The sequence below is a fragment of the Delphinapterus leucas genome, unplaced genomic scaffold (genome assembly GCF_059928025.1).
Source record: "Delphinapterus leucas isolate spDelLeu-1000000601 "Yukka" unplaced genomic scaffold, BTC_Dleu_Yukka2 spDelLeu_asBTCV2_sq72, whole genome shotgun sequence".
NCBI lineage: Eukaryota > Metazoa > Chordata > Mammalia > Artiodactyla > Monodontidae > Delphinapterus > Delphinapterus leucas.
This window is the reverse complement of record NW_028322281.1, coordinates 238880-254850: the sequence shown is the minus strand read 5'-3', so window position 1 is coordinate 254850 and position 15971 is coordinate 238880. Positions and strand designations below refer to the sequence as shown.

The 15971-nt window shown below is 35.3% G+C and overlaps 1 protein-coding gene across 1 annotated transcript in view; it reads left to right on the top strand.

Moving 5' to 3' along the window:
- Positions 1 to 15971, top strand: part of SNAP91 (synaptosome associated protein 91) — a 156160-nt gene that overhangs the window by 97241 nt on the left and 42948 nt on the right. The gene's annotated exons all lie outside the window — the stretch shown is intronic.

Below are 15971 nucleotides of genomic sequence, written 5' to 3'. Positions count from 1 at the left end.
TCTGTGCCCCCAGAGGCAGGCCCAGTGACCTTAATCCAACCTCAGATCCTGAAGCAGCCTTGTGACTAGGCTCCAGCCCCTCAGTCCTACCCACCCAGGGACGCTGTGGGAGACACACTCATCCATGCCCCTATGGGCAGGCCTATAGATCTTGGTCCCAACTGTGGACCTTAAAGCAACCTTCTCACTTCATTTAGCCCCACTTAGCTGCAGTCCAGGGCTAGTCTGGCCTAGCCGGAGACCCAGCAGGAGGTACACCCAGACACGTACCTGGTAACAAGCCCACCATCTCTGAACGCAACTGCACATCCTGAAGTGGACCCTTGTCCCAGCTCCAGCCCTACTAACCAAGGTCGTGAAGGCAGTCCTGTCCGCTCAGGGACCAGGAGGCAGGATCTATACCCACCCAAGGCCCTGGTAACAGGCCCACTAACATGGACACTACAGCAGACCCAGAAGCAGCCACATGACCCAGCCCCAACCCCACTCAACTGCAATCCTGGAGTCAGTATCATGAGCCCAGGGACCTGACAGGAGAAGGCCTGCCAAAACCAGTGTTTAAAAACAGGAAGAGGTGTTTGCTCCTTCAGGTGCACAGACACCAACACAGGGCTACACAGAATATGAAGAAACAGGCAAACAGACATGACACTGCCAAAGGAAACTAATAAATCTCTAATAACTTACCCTAAAGAAATGGAGATCTCTACATAGCTTGATAACAAATTCAAAATAATTATCTTTAAGAAACTCAGTGAAATACAAGAGAACACAAATAGGCAACAAAATTAAGTCAAGAAAAGTATACATGAACAAAATAAGAAAATAGAAACCATAAGAGGGAACAAAACAGAAATTCTGAACGAAACAGAATAGTATGACTGAACTGAAAAGAAAAACTCAGTAGAGAGCTTACTTGATCAGACAGAGTAAAGAATCAACAAACTCAAAGATAGAGCATTAGAAAATAGCCAATTAAAGGAACAAAAAGGAAAAAAAGTGATGCATACAGGACCTATGGGTTGCCATAAAATTAATTAATATATGCATTATGGGAGTCCCAGAAAGAGAAGAAAGTGAGAAAGAGAAGAAAGCTTATTTAAAGATAATGGCTAAAAACTTCATAAATCATGGGAGGGATATGGACATTTAAATTCACGAAGTTCAAAAGTCTCCAAGCAAGATCAATCCAAAGAATATTACCTGAGGCACAGTATTTAATCAGATTGTCAGAAGTCAAAGACAAAGAGAAACTTTTGAAAACAACAAGAGAAAAGCACCTCCTCACATACAAGGGAACCCTGATAAAGCTGTCAGCATATTTCTCAGCAGAAACCTTGCAGGCCAGGAGTAAGTAGCATGATATAATAAAAGTCCTGAAAGAAAAAAACTGCCAACCAAGAATACTATACCTGGCAAAGTTGTTCTTCAGAAGTGAAGGCGAGAAAAAGACATTACCTGACAAACAAAATCTGAGAGAATTCATCACCACTAGACCTGTCTTACAGGAAATGCTAAAGGAATTTCTTTAAGATAAAACAAAAGGATGCTAAATAACAATGAGAAAATGTATGAAAGCACAACCCTTGAACAACATGAGTTTGAACTGTGAGAGTCCACTTCCACACAGATTTTTTTTCCACTAAATATGTAATACACAACTAAACAATACATGGTTCATTGAATCTGCAGAACTGTGGATATGGAGGACCAACTGTAAATGTATAGGTGGATTTTTGACTGCATGGGTGGTTGGCTCCTGTAACCCCTTTGCTGTTCAAGGGTCAGCTGTATCAAACTCACTGGTAAAGGTAAATTTGTAGTCAAATTCAGAATACTCTAATACTGTAAATGTAGTAGGTAAATCACTTTTAACCCTGGTATGAAAGTTAAAAGACAAGAGAACTTAAAATAACTAAAGCTACAATAATTTGCTACTACATACACAATATAAAAAGATGTAGGATGGATAATATGTGGAGAGTAGAGAAAGGTAAAAGTGTCCATACTTTTTGTATGTGATTGAAATTAAGTTGTTATCAGCTTAAAATAGACTGTTAAAACTATAAGATGTTTTATGTAAGCCCCATGGTAAACACAAAGAAAAAAACCTCTACTGGATACTAAAAAAAAAGAGAAAGGAATCAAAGCATACCACTGAGGAAAATCATCAAGTCACAAAGGAAGAGAGGAAGAAAAGAACAAAGGAACTACAGAATGGTCAGAAAACAGTAAACAAAATGACAATAGTAAGTCCTTACCTATAAATACTGTAAATTTAAATGGATTAAATTCTCCTATCAAATAATAGAGTAGTTCAGTGGATGTTAAAAAAAACAAGATCCAACAATCTAGTGCCTACAAGAGACTCCTTTTAACTTTAAGGACATACATAGGCAAGGTAAAGGGATGGGAAAAGATTTTCAGTCAAAATCTATCACAAGAAACAAAGAAAATCACTATATAATGATAAAATCAATTCATCAAGAGGGTATAAACATCAAAATGCCTAAATATATAAAGCAAATATTAACAGAACTCAGGGGAGAAAGAGACAACCATACAGTAATAGTGGGGGGCTTCAGTATGGCAGTTTCAACAATAGATAGATCATCCAGACAGAAATCAGTAAGAAAACAGCGAACTTGAATAACAGTTTACCCCAAATGGACCTAATAGGCATAAACAGAAAATTTCATCCGACACAGCAGAATATACATTCTCCTCAGGTGCACACAGAACATTCTCCAGGGTAGATCATATGTTGGGACACTAAAAATTTCTTAACAAATTAAAGAAGATTGAAGTCATATCAAGTATCATTTCTGAGCTTCAGTGGTATGAAACTAGAAATCAGTAACAGAAGGAAATTTTGAAAATTCACAAATATGCGGAGATTAAATAACATACAGCCAACCAATGGGTCAAAGAAGAAATCAAAAAGAAATTTAAAAGAATCTTAAGACAAAGGAACATGGAAACGCAACATATCAAAACTTACATGATTCTGCCAAAGCAGTTCTAAGAGGGACATTTATAGCGCTAAATGCCTCCATTAAGAAAAAGGAAGATCTCAAATAAACAATCTAGCTTTACATCTCACAGAACTAGATAAAGAGCAAACTTAGCCAAAAGATAGCAGAAGGGAAGAAGTAATAAAGATTAGAGCAGAAATAAATGAAATAGAGACTAGAAAGACAATAGAAAAGATCAACAAAACTAAGGGTTGGTTTTCTGAAAAGAAACAAAATTTCTTACAGCTAGACTAACCAAGAAAAAAAGAGCAACAACTCAAAACTAAAATTATAAATGAAAGAAGAAGCATTATAGCTGATACCATAAAAATACAAAGAATCATAAGAGACTACTGTGAGAAAGTTATGCCATAATTGGATAACCTAAAAGAAATGGATAAATTCCTAGAAAGATACAATTGACCAAGACAGAATCATGAAGAAATAGAAAATCTGAACAGACCCATATGAAATAAGGAAATTGAAGTGGTAATCAAAAACCTCCCAACAAAGAAAAACACATGACCATATAGCTTCATGGGTGAATTCTACCAAACATTTAAACAGGAATTAATGCCAGTCCTACTCACACTCTTCCCAAAATATTTAAAAGGAGGGAATACTTCCAAACTTATTTTTTGAAGCTAGTTTTACCTTCATTCCAAAGCCCTATACAGATACTACAAGAACATAGATGCAAGAATCCTTCACAAAACATTAGAAAACTGAATTCAGCAGCAAATTAAAAGGGTCATACACCATGATCAAGTGGGATTTATTCCTGGGATGCAAGGATGGTTCAACATATGCAAGTGATACACACCACATTACAGAATAAAGGATAAAAATCATATGATCATCTCAATAGATGCAGAAAAAGCACTTAACAAAATTTAACAACCTTTCATGATAAAAACTCTCAACAAATTAGGTAAAGAAGGAATATATCTCAACATAATAAAGGGCATATATGACAAGTCCACAGCTAACATGATACTTAATGATGAAAAGCTGTAACCTTCTCCTCTAAGATTAGGAACAAGACAAGGATGCCTACTCTCTCCACTTCTACTCGACATAGTACTGGAAGTCTAAACAAGAGCAGTTAGTCAAGAAAAAGAAATAAAATGCATCCAAATAGGAAAAGAAGAAATAAAATTGTCTCTGCAGATGACATAATCTTATATGTAGAAACCCAAAAGACTCCACCAAAAAACTGTTAGAACTAATAAACGAATTCAGTAAAATTCGGGATACACAATTTATGTACAAAAATCAACTGCCGTTCTATACACTAACAGCAAACTATCTGAAAAAGAAATGAAGAAAACAATCCCATTTAGAGCAGCATCAAAAAGAATAAAATACTTAGGAATAAATTTAACCAAAGAGGTGAAAAACCTGTACGCTGAAAACTATAAGACATTGATGAAAGAAATTGAAGATACAAATAAATGGAAAGATATCCTGTGTTCATGGATTAGAAGAATTAATATTGTTAAAATGTCCATACTACCCAAAGTGATCTACAGATTCATTGCAATCCCTAGAAAAATTGAAATGGCATTTTCCCATTAATAGAAAAAAAAATTTGTCTTCATACAGACCACAAAAGACACCAAATAGCCAAAGAAATCTTGAGGAAGAAAAATAAGGCTGGAGGCATCAAACTTCCTGAAATCAACCTATATTTCAAAGCTATAGTAACCAAAATGGGATGGTACTGGCATGAAAACAGACACCTCAACCAAGAACAAGAACAAGAGAATAGAGAGCCCAGAAATAAACCCATGCATATTCAGTTAGCTAACCTTTGACAAGGATGCCAAGAATACACAACAGGGAACAGATAGTCTCTTTAATAAATGGTGTTGGGAAAACTAGATATCTATGTGCAAAAGAATGAAATTGGAACCTTATCTTACATCATACACAAAAATTAACTCAAATGGATTAAAGACTTTAAATACAAGATCTGAAACCATAAAACTCCTTGAAGAAAACATAGGGAAAAAACTCCTAGACATTGATCTTAGCAGTGAATTTTTTGATTTGCCACCAAAAACACAGGCAACAAAAGCAAAAATAAGCAAGTAAGACTACATTCAAACTAAAAAACTTCTGCACAGCAAAGGAAACAACAAAATAAAAGTGCAGCCTGTGGAATGGGAGAAAATATTTGTTAAAAAAACCCAAATAACTTGATTTTAAAATGGGCAAAGGACATAAATAGGCATTTTCCAAACAAGATATGCAAATGGCCAACAAGTATATGAAGAGGTGTTCACTGTCATTAATCATTAGGAAAATGCAAATCAAAACCACAGAGATAGCACCCCACACTTGTTAGGGTAACTGTTATCAAAACCACAAGAGATAACAAGTGTTTGGTGAGGGAGTGGAGAAAAGGGAACCATTATTCATTGTTGCTGGAGATGTAAATTGGTGCAGCCATTATGGTTTATTTTTTTTTATTTTTAAATTTTTTTTATTGGAGTATAATTGCTTTACAATGTTGTGTCAGTTGCTGCTATACAACATAGTGAATCAGCTATACGTATACATATATCCCCATATCCCCTCCCTCTTGAGCCTCCCTCCCACCCTCCCTATCCCACCCCTCTAGGTCGTCACAAAGCATCGAGCTGACCTCCTTGTGCTATACAGCAGCTTCCCACTAACCATCCATTTTACGTTTGGTAGTGTATATATTTCAATGCAACTCTCTCACTTCATCCCTACTTCCCTTCCCCATGCCGAGTCCTCAAGTACGTTCTTTACATCTGCGTCTTTATTCCTGCCCTGCCATTAGGTTCATCAGTACCATTTTTTTAGATTCCATATATGTGCTTTAGCATATGGTATTTTTCTCTTTCTGACTTACTTCCCTCTGTATGACAGACTCTGGGTCCATCCACCTCGTTACAAATAATTCAATTTCGTTCCTTTTTATGACTGAGTAATATTCCATTGTATGTATATACCACATCTTCTTTATCCATTCACCTGTTGATGGACATTGAGGTTGGTTCCATGTCCTAGCTATTGTAAATAGTGCTGCAATGAACATTGTGGTACATGTATCTTTTTGAATTGTGGTTTTCTCAGGGCATATGCCCAGTATATGCCCAGTGGGATTGCTGGGTCATATGGTAATTCTATTTTTAGTTTTTTAAGGAACCTCCATACTGTTCTCCATAGTGGCAGTACAACCATCATGGAAAAAATGTAGAGGTTCCTCAAAGAATTGAAAATAGAACTGTCACATGATTCACCAGTCTCACTTCTGGATGGATGGAGATCTGTACCCCCATGTTCATTACAGCATTATCCACAATAGCCAAGATATAAAAATAACCTAAGTGTCTGTCAACAGACAAAAGGATATAAAAAAAAACACATTGTATATATTCAATGGAGTATTAATTATTTAGTCCTTTAAAAAGAAAGAAGTCCTCCTATTTGTTACAGCATGGATGATGAACATGGAGGACATTATGCTAAGTGAATAAACCAGGCACAGAAAGACAAATATGTATGATCTCACTTCTGTGTGAGATCTAAACTCATAGATGCAGAAAGTAGAAGGGTGGTTGCCAGAGTCTGGTGGTGGGCGACGGAGGGCAGGGCATGGAATGGGAAGACGGTCAAAGGGTACAAAGGGTCAGTTGTAAGATGAATAAGTTTTGGAGATCTTATATACAGTATGGTTACCATATTTAATAATACTGTATCGTATACTTAAAATTTGCTAAGAGAGTGAATCTTAAGTATTTGCACTACAAAAATACAGTAACTATGTGAGATGATAGATGTGTTAATTTGATTGTGGTAATCTTTTCATAACGTATATGTATATCAAATCATCACATTGTTCATCTTAAATATATACAATTTTTATATGTCACTTATACCTCCATAAACCTGAAGGGGGTGGGGAGAAACAGCACTGGTAAAAGGCATTAACTGGCTGATGAGGAAACCAGTAAGATGATAAAGCTGGCTCAAAGAGCATTTTGAGGAACTGGGTATTTATAGACATTTGAAAGGAAATGTTAAAATAAGATGGCTAGGTTAAGTACAAAACTGGTTAATGTCCAGTAGAGCAGTAAAAATCATGTCTTGAGGTTATCTTTTCTCCCAGACAGAGCATCACTAGCAGACAAGAACTGTAACTCAGTATATCATTTCAGAATCAGAGTCCTTAATTAACAGTTAAATTGCAGCATCAAATGAAGATACATTTCCACAGGTAATTAAATAATCCTTGGGTGAGTTTGGTAAACATTGGCAATATAACATCAACACTACCTGCTATAATCTCTTGGTTTTATTTCCAAGTTTTTGTGGTAACAAAATAAACAAAAATAACTACTTGTGAAACGAAGTTGCTAACTATAAGCATTTAAATATTGGTGCTTTTCCATTTAAATACTTAAAACTTCTCCTTTGTTGAAATGGTCAACTCCTAAGCCTATAGCTATCATTTTCTTAATAAAAATTTTCTTTCAGCTACACTTAACTTTATTAAATTTCAGTTGGTAAAGGAAAATATTTTTGTTGAAGAGCTTTTATAAGGGCCTTCTGGTTTTCATGTTTTTTCATTCTGAGCTTCATCTTTCAGAAATGTTTGATTATTTCAGTTTACTAATAATTTTCATTGCCACGGTATCTTATACAGTGTATCATGTTTTCCTATTTATTTAAGAGTGCTTCAAATCCATATCCTTAAATCAGGTTTTCTCTGTCATAAAATTCATATAAATGACTTTCATAGAACTTTTATAATTTAAAATTTAGTATTAATTATAAATTTGTAGGGTTATACAAAATTTTTTTTCAGTATTATATGAATGTGTTAACTCTAATTCTCTCAACTGATTAAATCAGTAGATTGTTCACACTGTAATTTTTAGAACTTATTGAACATTTAGTTGTTTAGTGATTTAGAACTTTAATGAATAAACAGTGAAATTGTAAACTGTCTCCTTTCACTGTATTCTCCAGCATCAAATTGAAGAGAAATTGTGTCCTTTTTGTTTGGTTGGTTTGTTTGGCACCAAAATAATAAATGAAAAAGAAAATCCCTTGGTGAAATCTTTTTAAATTGCATTGTAACATTTTTATTTATATTCATCTTCAAGTACTTTTTGCTAAGACACATTATGAGGAATAAGTTTTAATAACCAACTTTATTATAACACATTTCAGTCTTTACTTGTTAGGAATAAGTAACTATTGATGACTGAAACATTGAGGTGTCAGTGGATATAGAAGAAAGCAGATTACTGTGGTTTTAACCAGGGCTGTGCAGTGTGGACCCGCAGTTTGTGCCTTGCCCAAAGGCAGGGCGAGAGGCCTGAAATTCAGCCTGCTTTCTGCTAGCCAAGCTGTGGGCTTTTTTCGTCCTTGAGGAAGAAGTAAGTGCTTTTCCTGTTCCAACCTGCTGGCCCAACGGGAGCACTTTTTTATAATTAGTACAAAACGCATTATAGTGTATGAAAATGTTGGCTTAGGACCTGATGGTTAGCATTAGTCTTTTGTCTCAACAAAATATCTACAGCTCCTTTCATAGCAGTAGAAAAGTCAGCTGGGGAGAAAAATACTAATAAGTAAATTCTCTCATTCCTAAGCAAAACAGTAAAAATTATAAGCCTTAAGAAATTCAAGTAGGGAATTCCCTGGTGGTCCAGAGGTTAGGACTCAGCGCTTTCACTGCCAGGGCCCGTGTTCAGTCCCTGATCGGGGAAAATAAGATCCCACAAGCCCGCGCACACGGCCAAAAAATTAAAAAATAAAATATGTATCTTATTGAAAAAAAGAAATTCAAGTAAACTAGTGAAATATGAAATTGATAAATGTTACCTTCAGTTTACATTTATCCTATAGATACCCAGTTGTATTTGAAGAGGTGCTAAATTGTTACCAATATGTTTTGGCTCATTTGACTAAGCAAAAAATTAAATACATAAAACCACTTTCTCAGTCTTGTTTGATAAGATCACTTCACTATTATTGTAGTTTATTTGAATTTTGTGTAACTAGATGGTAAAATGCAAACTCTAAAACTCTTTAGACCTACTTGGATGTTCTTATCTGACCACAGTGATAGAGGATTTCATTTTCAAATGACTATGGCCACATCAGTTGTTTACAGATTTCTCTTGGGGTTTCTGCGTATGGATGAATATTGCCATTTTAGGGGACGTATTGTAAAGGATAGTATTTCTTGTCATTGGTGTAAACCAAATTTTAGCAAATTCATATTTTAGTAAATTTAATTTAAATAGTGCATATTCCATGTGGCATTCTGCCAGCCAGTAATGAACCTGGAAGAATACAGAGTGCTTTTAAAATTTCTACCTTTCTCCCCATAAAAGGGAGAGTGTTTTTTCCTTCATAATAAATTCACCTCTCTGCACAAACAACTGAGTGTGTGTGTGTTGTACTCCTATGCATCTTAGAAGTGGAAAATGCGTAATTTTTTATTGTAAATGCTTGAAGTGAAATTTCTACTTTTTGAGAAATACAGAATTACTGCTAGGGTTTAATTAGAGTTAATAGACTTAATAGAAGTTAATTTACACATGCTGGAACGCTCATCAATATTATGTGATCACATGACTTTAATAGTTTCCATGAGAAATATTAGCTACAGTACAAGCAGATTTTGTGACCCATATTACCATTTGCTTGTTAATTAGATCTGGGGGGGCACATCTGCAGACTGTCTTCAAACACATTCATGTGTACACACACACACACACACACACACACACACATATACACACATATACACATGCTCTCTCTGAAAGATTTATAGAAGCTTTGAAATTCACAGTCCTATAATGAAAAATTATTATTTAACTTAAATGTTAGTTATTGCTATTTTTTTATTGAAGTATAATTGACATGCAACATTATATTAGTTTCAGGTGTACAACATAGTGATTCAACATTTATACACATCGTGAAATGATCACCACAGTAAGGCTAGTTACCATCTAAGCTATTGCTATTATTAACTTTTATTATTGATATGTTCTTGGTATGGGCGAGCACTTAAATAAATTAACACATTTAATCTTCATAAAAACATGAAAAGTTCAGCTCCATCTCACAGCACAATATAGATTTCCTTGTTCATTTAGTTGTAGCTCTGTTTCCTTTAGTTGTAGCTCTGTTTCCTTGGGTACAGGGAATATTTTCTAGCAATTTCTATAATACAAACAACTCTAATTATGTACTACTTGCAAATGGATTGAACTCATGCTGAACTCATGATTGAACTCTTGCAAATGGATTGAACTCAAAAATGGGGTTTTTTTGTATAGTTTAATCCTCTATAAAAAGTAGCAGTTTTGAGAATATTTAATAACCATCATCTTGTAATAGGGACTTGCTTTTATAGTAGAGAAAATTTTGCATAAAACAAGGAATATATAACATAAATTATATTTCATCTAGAAAATTAAGATTTTGGAGACTAACACCTGTGGTTTCCAAGAGTGGAAAAACTTTTCAACATCAGTTATCCACCAATATGCTTAATCATTGTACATTTTCCTAGGAAATTTTACTTTCCATCTTCCATCATATCATTCTCATCACCCTCCATCTGAACAAAACACTAGTTAAGAGCAAGGAACTAATATTTTAATCTTTCATACCTCTTTTTAAAATCTTTTTAACTCTCTCTCCTTCTAGTACACATCAACAGTCTTCTCCTTTCTCACTTACCAAATGTATGAAATAAATTACCTGTCCCCTGTTATAGACAATGAGAGGTGTGGAAGTAGACAATGAGAGGTCTGGAAGCTGTTAAATCACATGGCTCTTAGCTCTTCTGCTAAGTCACACTGCAGCTTGAAGTAGCCATTGTTAAGGGCAGGGCTAAGGAGAGCCCCACCAATGCCAGGAGAAAAGAGAATCCAATCTCTCTGGCTTCTGATGACCCACTTTGGTTTCTAATGAATATTTTTATTTATATATTTTATTTTTTTAACATCTTGATTGGAGTATAATCGCTTTACGATGGTGTGTTAGTTTCTGCTTCATAACAAAGTGAATCAGTTATACATATACATATGTTTCCATATCTCTTAGGACTTAGGACTGTAGAGTAACAGTTGTATTGGGCCAGGTCCGGTTGGCTTGAGGAATGATTGGAAGGACCTTCCACTTCTCAGGATTTGGGACCTGGACACCTAACAGCAGAAAATACCCTAGCCCTACTTCAGCTATCCACTAGGCGTACATTCTAAAATTTAAAAACTATTTCTAATGTCAAGAACTCTATGTGCTATAATTTTCTGATGTTGCTATGAAATATGTAAGATTTAGTTTTAGGAAGAGCCTTGATTATCTTAGTGGATCTGTAGCGTGCTTTACCTAATATTTATTGGGTTCACAAATTGCATAGTTAAATTAATGTGACAATTTTTTTCTTCCAGTTTTGTTGAGACATAATTGATGTACAGCACTGTAAGCTTAAGGTGTCCAGCATAATGATTTGAGTTGCGTACATCATGAAATGATGACCACAGTAAGTTTAAGTGAACATCCATCATTTCATAGAGATACAAGATTTAAAAAAGAGAAATTTTTTTTCCTTGTGATGAGAACTCTTAGGATTTACTCTCTTAACGACTTTCATATGTAGCATATATAGCATGGTGTTGATTATGTTTGTGATGTTGTATATTTTACCCCTAGTACTTTTTTATCTTATGACCGGAAGTTGGTATGTTTTCACTGCCTTCATCAAACTCCTTCATTCTTCCCCTGCCTCTGATAACCACAAATCTGACCTCTGTTTCTATGCATTTGTTTGTTGTTTTGAACTATAATTGACCTACAACACTGTTAGTTCCCATTACATAACATAGTGATTCAGTATTTCTATACATTTCAAAATCATCACCACCGTAAGTCTAGTTACCATCCATCACCATACAAAGATAGTACCTATTAATGACTGTATTCCCCACAATACATTTCATCCCCATGACTCATTTATTTTGCAACTGGAAGTTTATATCCCTTAATGTCCCTCAGCTATTTCTCTCCTACCCCCCAACCCCTCCCCTCTGGAAGCCACCTGTTTGTTCCCCAAATCTGTGATTCTGCTTCTGTTTTGTTGTGTTTGTTCATTTGGTTTGTTTTGTAGATTCCACATATAAGTGAAATCATACGGTATTTGTCTTTCTCTGACTTATTTCACTTAGCATAATCGTCTCTAGGTCCATTCACATTGTTGCAAATGGCAAATATGGCTAAGTAATATTCCATTATCTATATGTAGACACACACCACATCTTCTTTATTCATCTAGTGATGGACACTTAGGTTGCTTCCATATCTTAGCTATTATAAATAATGCTACAGTGAATATAGGGGTGCATGTATCTTTTCTAATTAGTGTTCTGATTTTCTTTGGATAAATACCCATGAGTGGAACTGCTAGATCACATGGTAGTTTAATTTTTTGAGGAATCTGTATACTGTTTTCCATAGTGGCTGCACCAGCTTACATTCCCACCAACAGTGCATGAGGGTTCCCTTTTCATCACATTCTCACCAACACTTGTTATTCATTGTCTTTTTGATAATAGCCAGTCTAGCAGGTGTGAGGTGATATCTCACTGCGGTTTTGATTTAATTTCCCTGATGATTAGTGATGTTGTACATCCTTTCATGCGTCTGATAGCTATCTTGTATGTCTTCTTTGGAAAATGTCTACTCAGGTCCTTTGCCTATTTTTTAATCAGGTTGTTTGCTTTTTTGATGTTGAGTTGTATGCGTTATTTGTGTATTTTAGATATTAACCCCTTGTTGGATATATCATTTTCAAATATCTTCTCCCATTCAGTAGGTGGCCTTTTCATTTTGTTGATCATTTCCTTCACTGTGCAAAAGCTTTCTAGTTTGATGTAGTCCCATTTGTTTGTTTTTGCTTTTGATTCTCTTGCCTGAGGAGACATATTCAGAAGAATATTACTAAGACCAATATCAAAGAGTGTACTGCCTATGTTTTCTTTGAGAAGTTTTATGGTTTCAGGTCTTACATTTAAGTCTTTAATCCTTTTTTTTTTTTTTTTTGCGGTACGCGGTCCTCTCACTGTTGTGGCCTCTCCCACTGCGGAGCACAGGCTCCAGACGCGCAGGCTCAGCGGCCATGGCTCACGGGCCCAGCCGCTCCGTGGCATGTGGGATCTTCCCGGACCGGGGCACGAACCCATGTCCCCTGCCTCGGCAGGCAGACTCTCAACCACTGCACCACCAGGGAAGCCCTGCGCCACCAGGGAAGCCCTCCATTTTTAACTTATTATTATACATGGTGTGAGAAAGTAGTCCAGTTTGATTCTTTTACCTGTAGCTGTCCAGTTTTCCTAACATCATTTATTGAAGAGGCTGTCTTTTCCCCATTGTATATTGTTGCCTTCTTTGTTGTAGATTAATTGCCATATAAGTGTGGATTCGCTTTCTGATAGTTCACTCTTAATGTACAGAAACTCAACAGATTTCTGTATATTAATTTTGTATCCTGCAACTTTACTGAATTCATTGTGAGGTCTAGTCATTTTTTTGGTGGCATCTTTAGGATTTTCTATGTATGGTATCATGTCTTCTACAAAGAGTAACAGTTTTACTACTTCCTTTCCACTTTGGATTCCTTTCATTTCTTTTTCTGATTGTATGATTGCTATGGCTAGGAGTTCCAATGCTATGTTGAAGAAAAGTGGCAAGAGTGGGAATCTTTCCCTTATTCCTGATCTTAGAGGAAAAGCTTTCTGCTTTTCACTGTTGAGTATGATGTTAGCTGTGGGTTTGTCACATGTGGCCTTTATTATGTTGAAGTATGTTCCCTCTATACCCCCTTTGTTGAGAGTTTTTATCATAAATGGATGTTGAATTTTGTCAGAAGTTTTTTCCCCATCTATTGTGATGATCATATGAGTTTTATTCTTCAGGTTTTTTGTATCACATTGATTTGTAGGTATTGAACCATCCTTGCATCCCTGGGATAAATCCCACTTGATCATGATGTATGTTCCTTTTACTGTATTGTTGGATTTGGTTTGCTAATAGTTTGTTGAGGATTCTTGCATCTATGTTCATCAGTGATATTGGCCTGCAGTTTTTTTGTGTGTTATCTTTGTCTGGTTTTGGATCAGGGTGATGCTGGCCTTGTGGAATGAGTTCGGAAGTGTTCCTTCCTCTGCAGTTTTTTGGAGTAGTTTCAGAAGGATAGGTGTTAACTCTTCAATAAATATTTGGTAGAATTCACCTGTGAAGCCATCTGGTCCTGTACTTTTGTTTGTTGGGAGTTTTTCTTACTACTGATTCAATTTCATTACTGAACTGTTTGTATTTTCTATTTCTTCCTGATTCAGTATTGGGAGATTGTCCATTTCTTCTAGGTTGTCCATTTTTTTGGCATGTAATGGCTTGTTGGACTCTCTTATGATCCTTTGTATTTCGTGGTGTTGGTTGTAAGTTCTCCTTTTTCATTTCTGATTTTATTGATTTGGATCCTCTCTCTTTTTTTCCTTGATGAGTCTGGCTAAAGGTTTATCAATTTTGTTTATTTTTTCAGAGAACCAGCTCTCAGTTTCATTGATCTTTTCTGTTGCTTTTTTTAGTCTCTATTTCATTTATTTCTGCTCTGATCTTTGTGATTCCTTTCCTTCTTCTAACTTCTTTTTTGTTTGTTTGTTCTTCTTTTTATAGTTCTTTTATGTGTAAGGTTAGGTTGTATTTGAGATTTTTCTAGTTTTCTGAGATAGGCTTGTATTGCTATAAACTTCCCTCTTAGCCTTGTTTTTGCTACTTTCCATGGATTTTGGATCACTGTATTTTCATTTTCATTTGTCTCTGGGTATTTTTTAATTTCCTCTTTGATTTCTTCAGTGATCCATTTGTTTAGTAACATATTGTTCAGCCTTCATGGGTTTGTGTTTTTTGAAGATTTTTCTTGTAGTTGATTTCTAGTCAAGGCATTTTGGTTGGGAAAGATGCCTGATATGATTTCAGTCTTCTTAAGTTTACTGAGACTTCTTTTGTTGCCCAGCATATGATCTATCCTATAGATTGTTCCATGTGCTCTTGAAAAGAATGTGTATTCTGCTGCTTTTGGATGGAATGTTTATATACATAAATTCATATATTAAAAAATATATATATATATATATATAAGTCCATCTAATCTAATATGTAGTTTAAGGCCAATGTCTCCTTATTGATTTTCTGTGTGGATCTGTCCATTGATGTAAGTGGGGTATTAAAGTCTCCTACTCTTACTGTGTTACTGTCAGTTTTTCCCTTTATGTCTGTTAATATTTGCTTTATGTATTTAGGTGATCCTATGTTGGGTGCATATATATTTAAAATTGTTATATCTTCTTCATTAATTGATTCCTTTATCATTGTGTAATGTCTTTCTTTGTCTCTTGTAACAGCCTTTATTTTAAAGTCTATTTTGTCTCACTTAAGTATTGCTACCCTGACTTTTCATTTCCCTTTACATAGAATACCTTTTTCCATCCCCTCACTTTCAGTCTGTGTGTCTTTATATCTAAAGTAATTATTTTTAATGTCAAATTTATGTTTCTCAATCTTTTAAATGTCTTCTAGAACTTTTGGTTTACTGAGGTCCCATATGGCTTTTAAGGCTCTGAAAAAAATAGCTCCCTAATGAGTTCTGATAAAGTTTCTTCATGATTAAAATAAATTTCCAGTAACATTCATGAATTTGAATGTGATCCCTGAGATGTATCACATGACTGAGAGTAGAAGAATGCCATTGGACACTATAAATGTTTAACCTAACATCATAGTGCAGTTAAAAATAATCCCTTCTAGGCTTTTTATTTAGAATGCCAACTGTAATCCCACTGTTGGTCACTAAGTCTGAACCTCCCATTGGAATGCTGACCGCAGAAGGGCTGAAAAGTT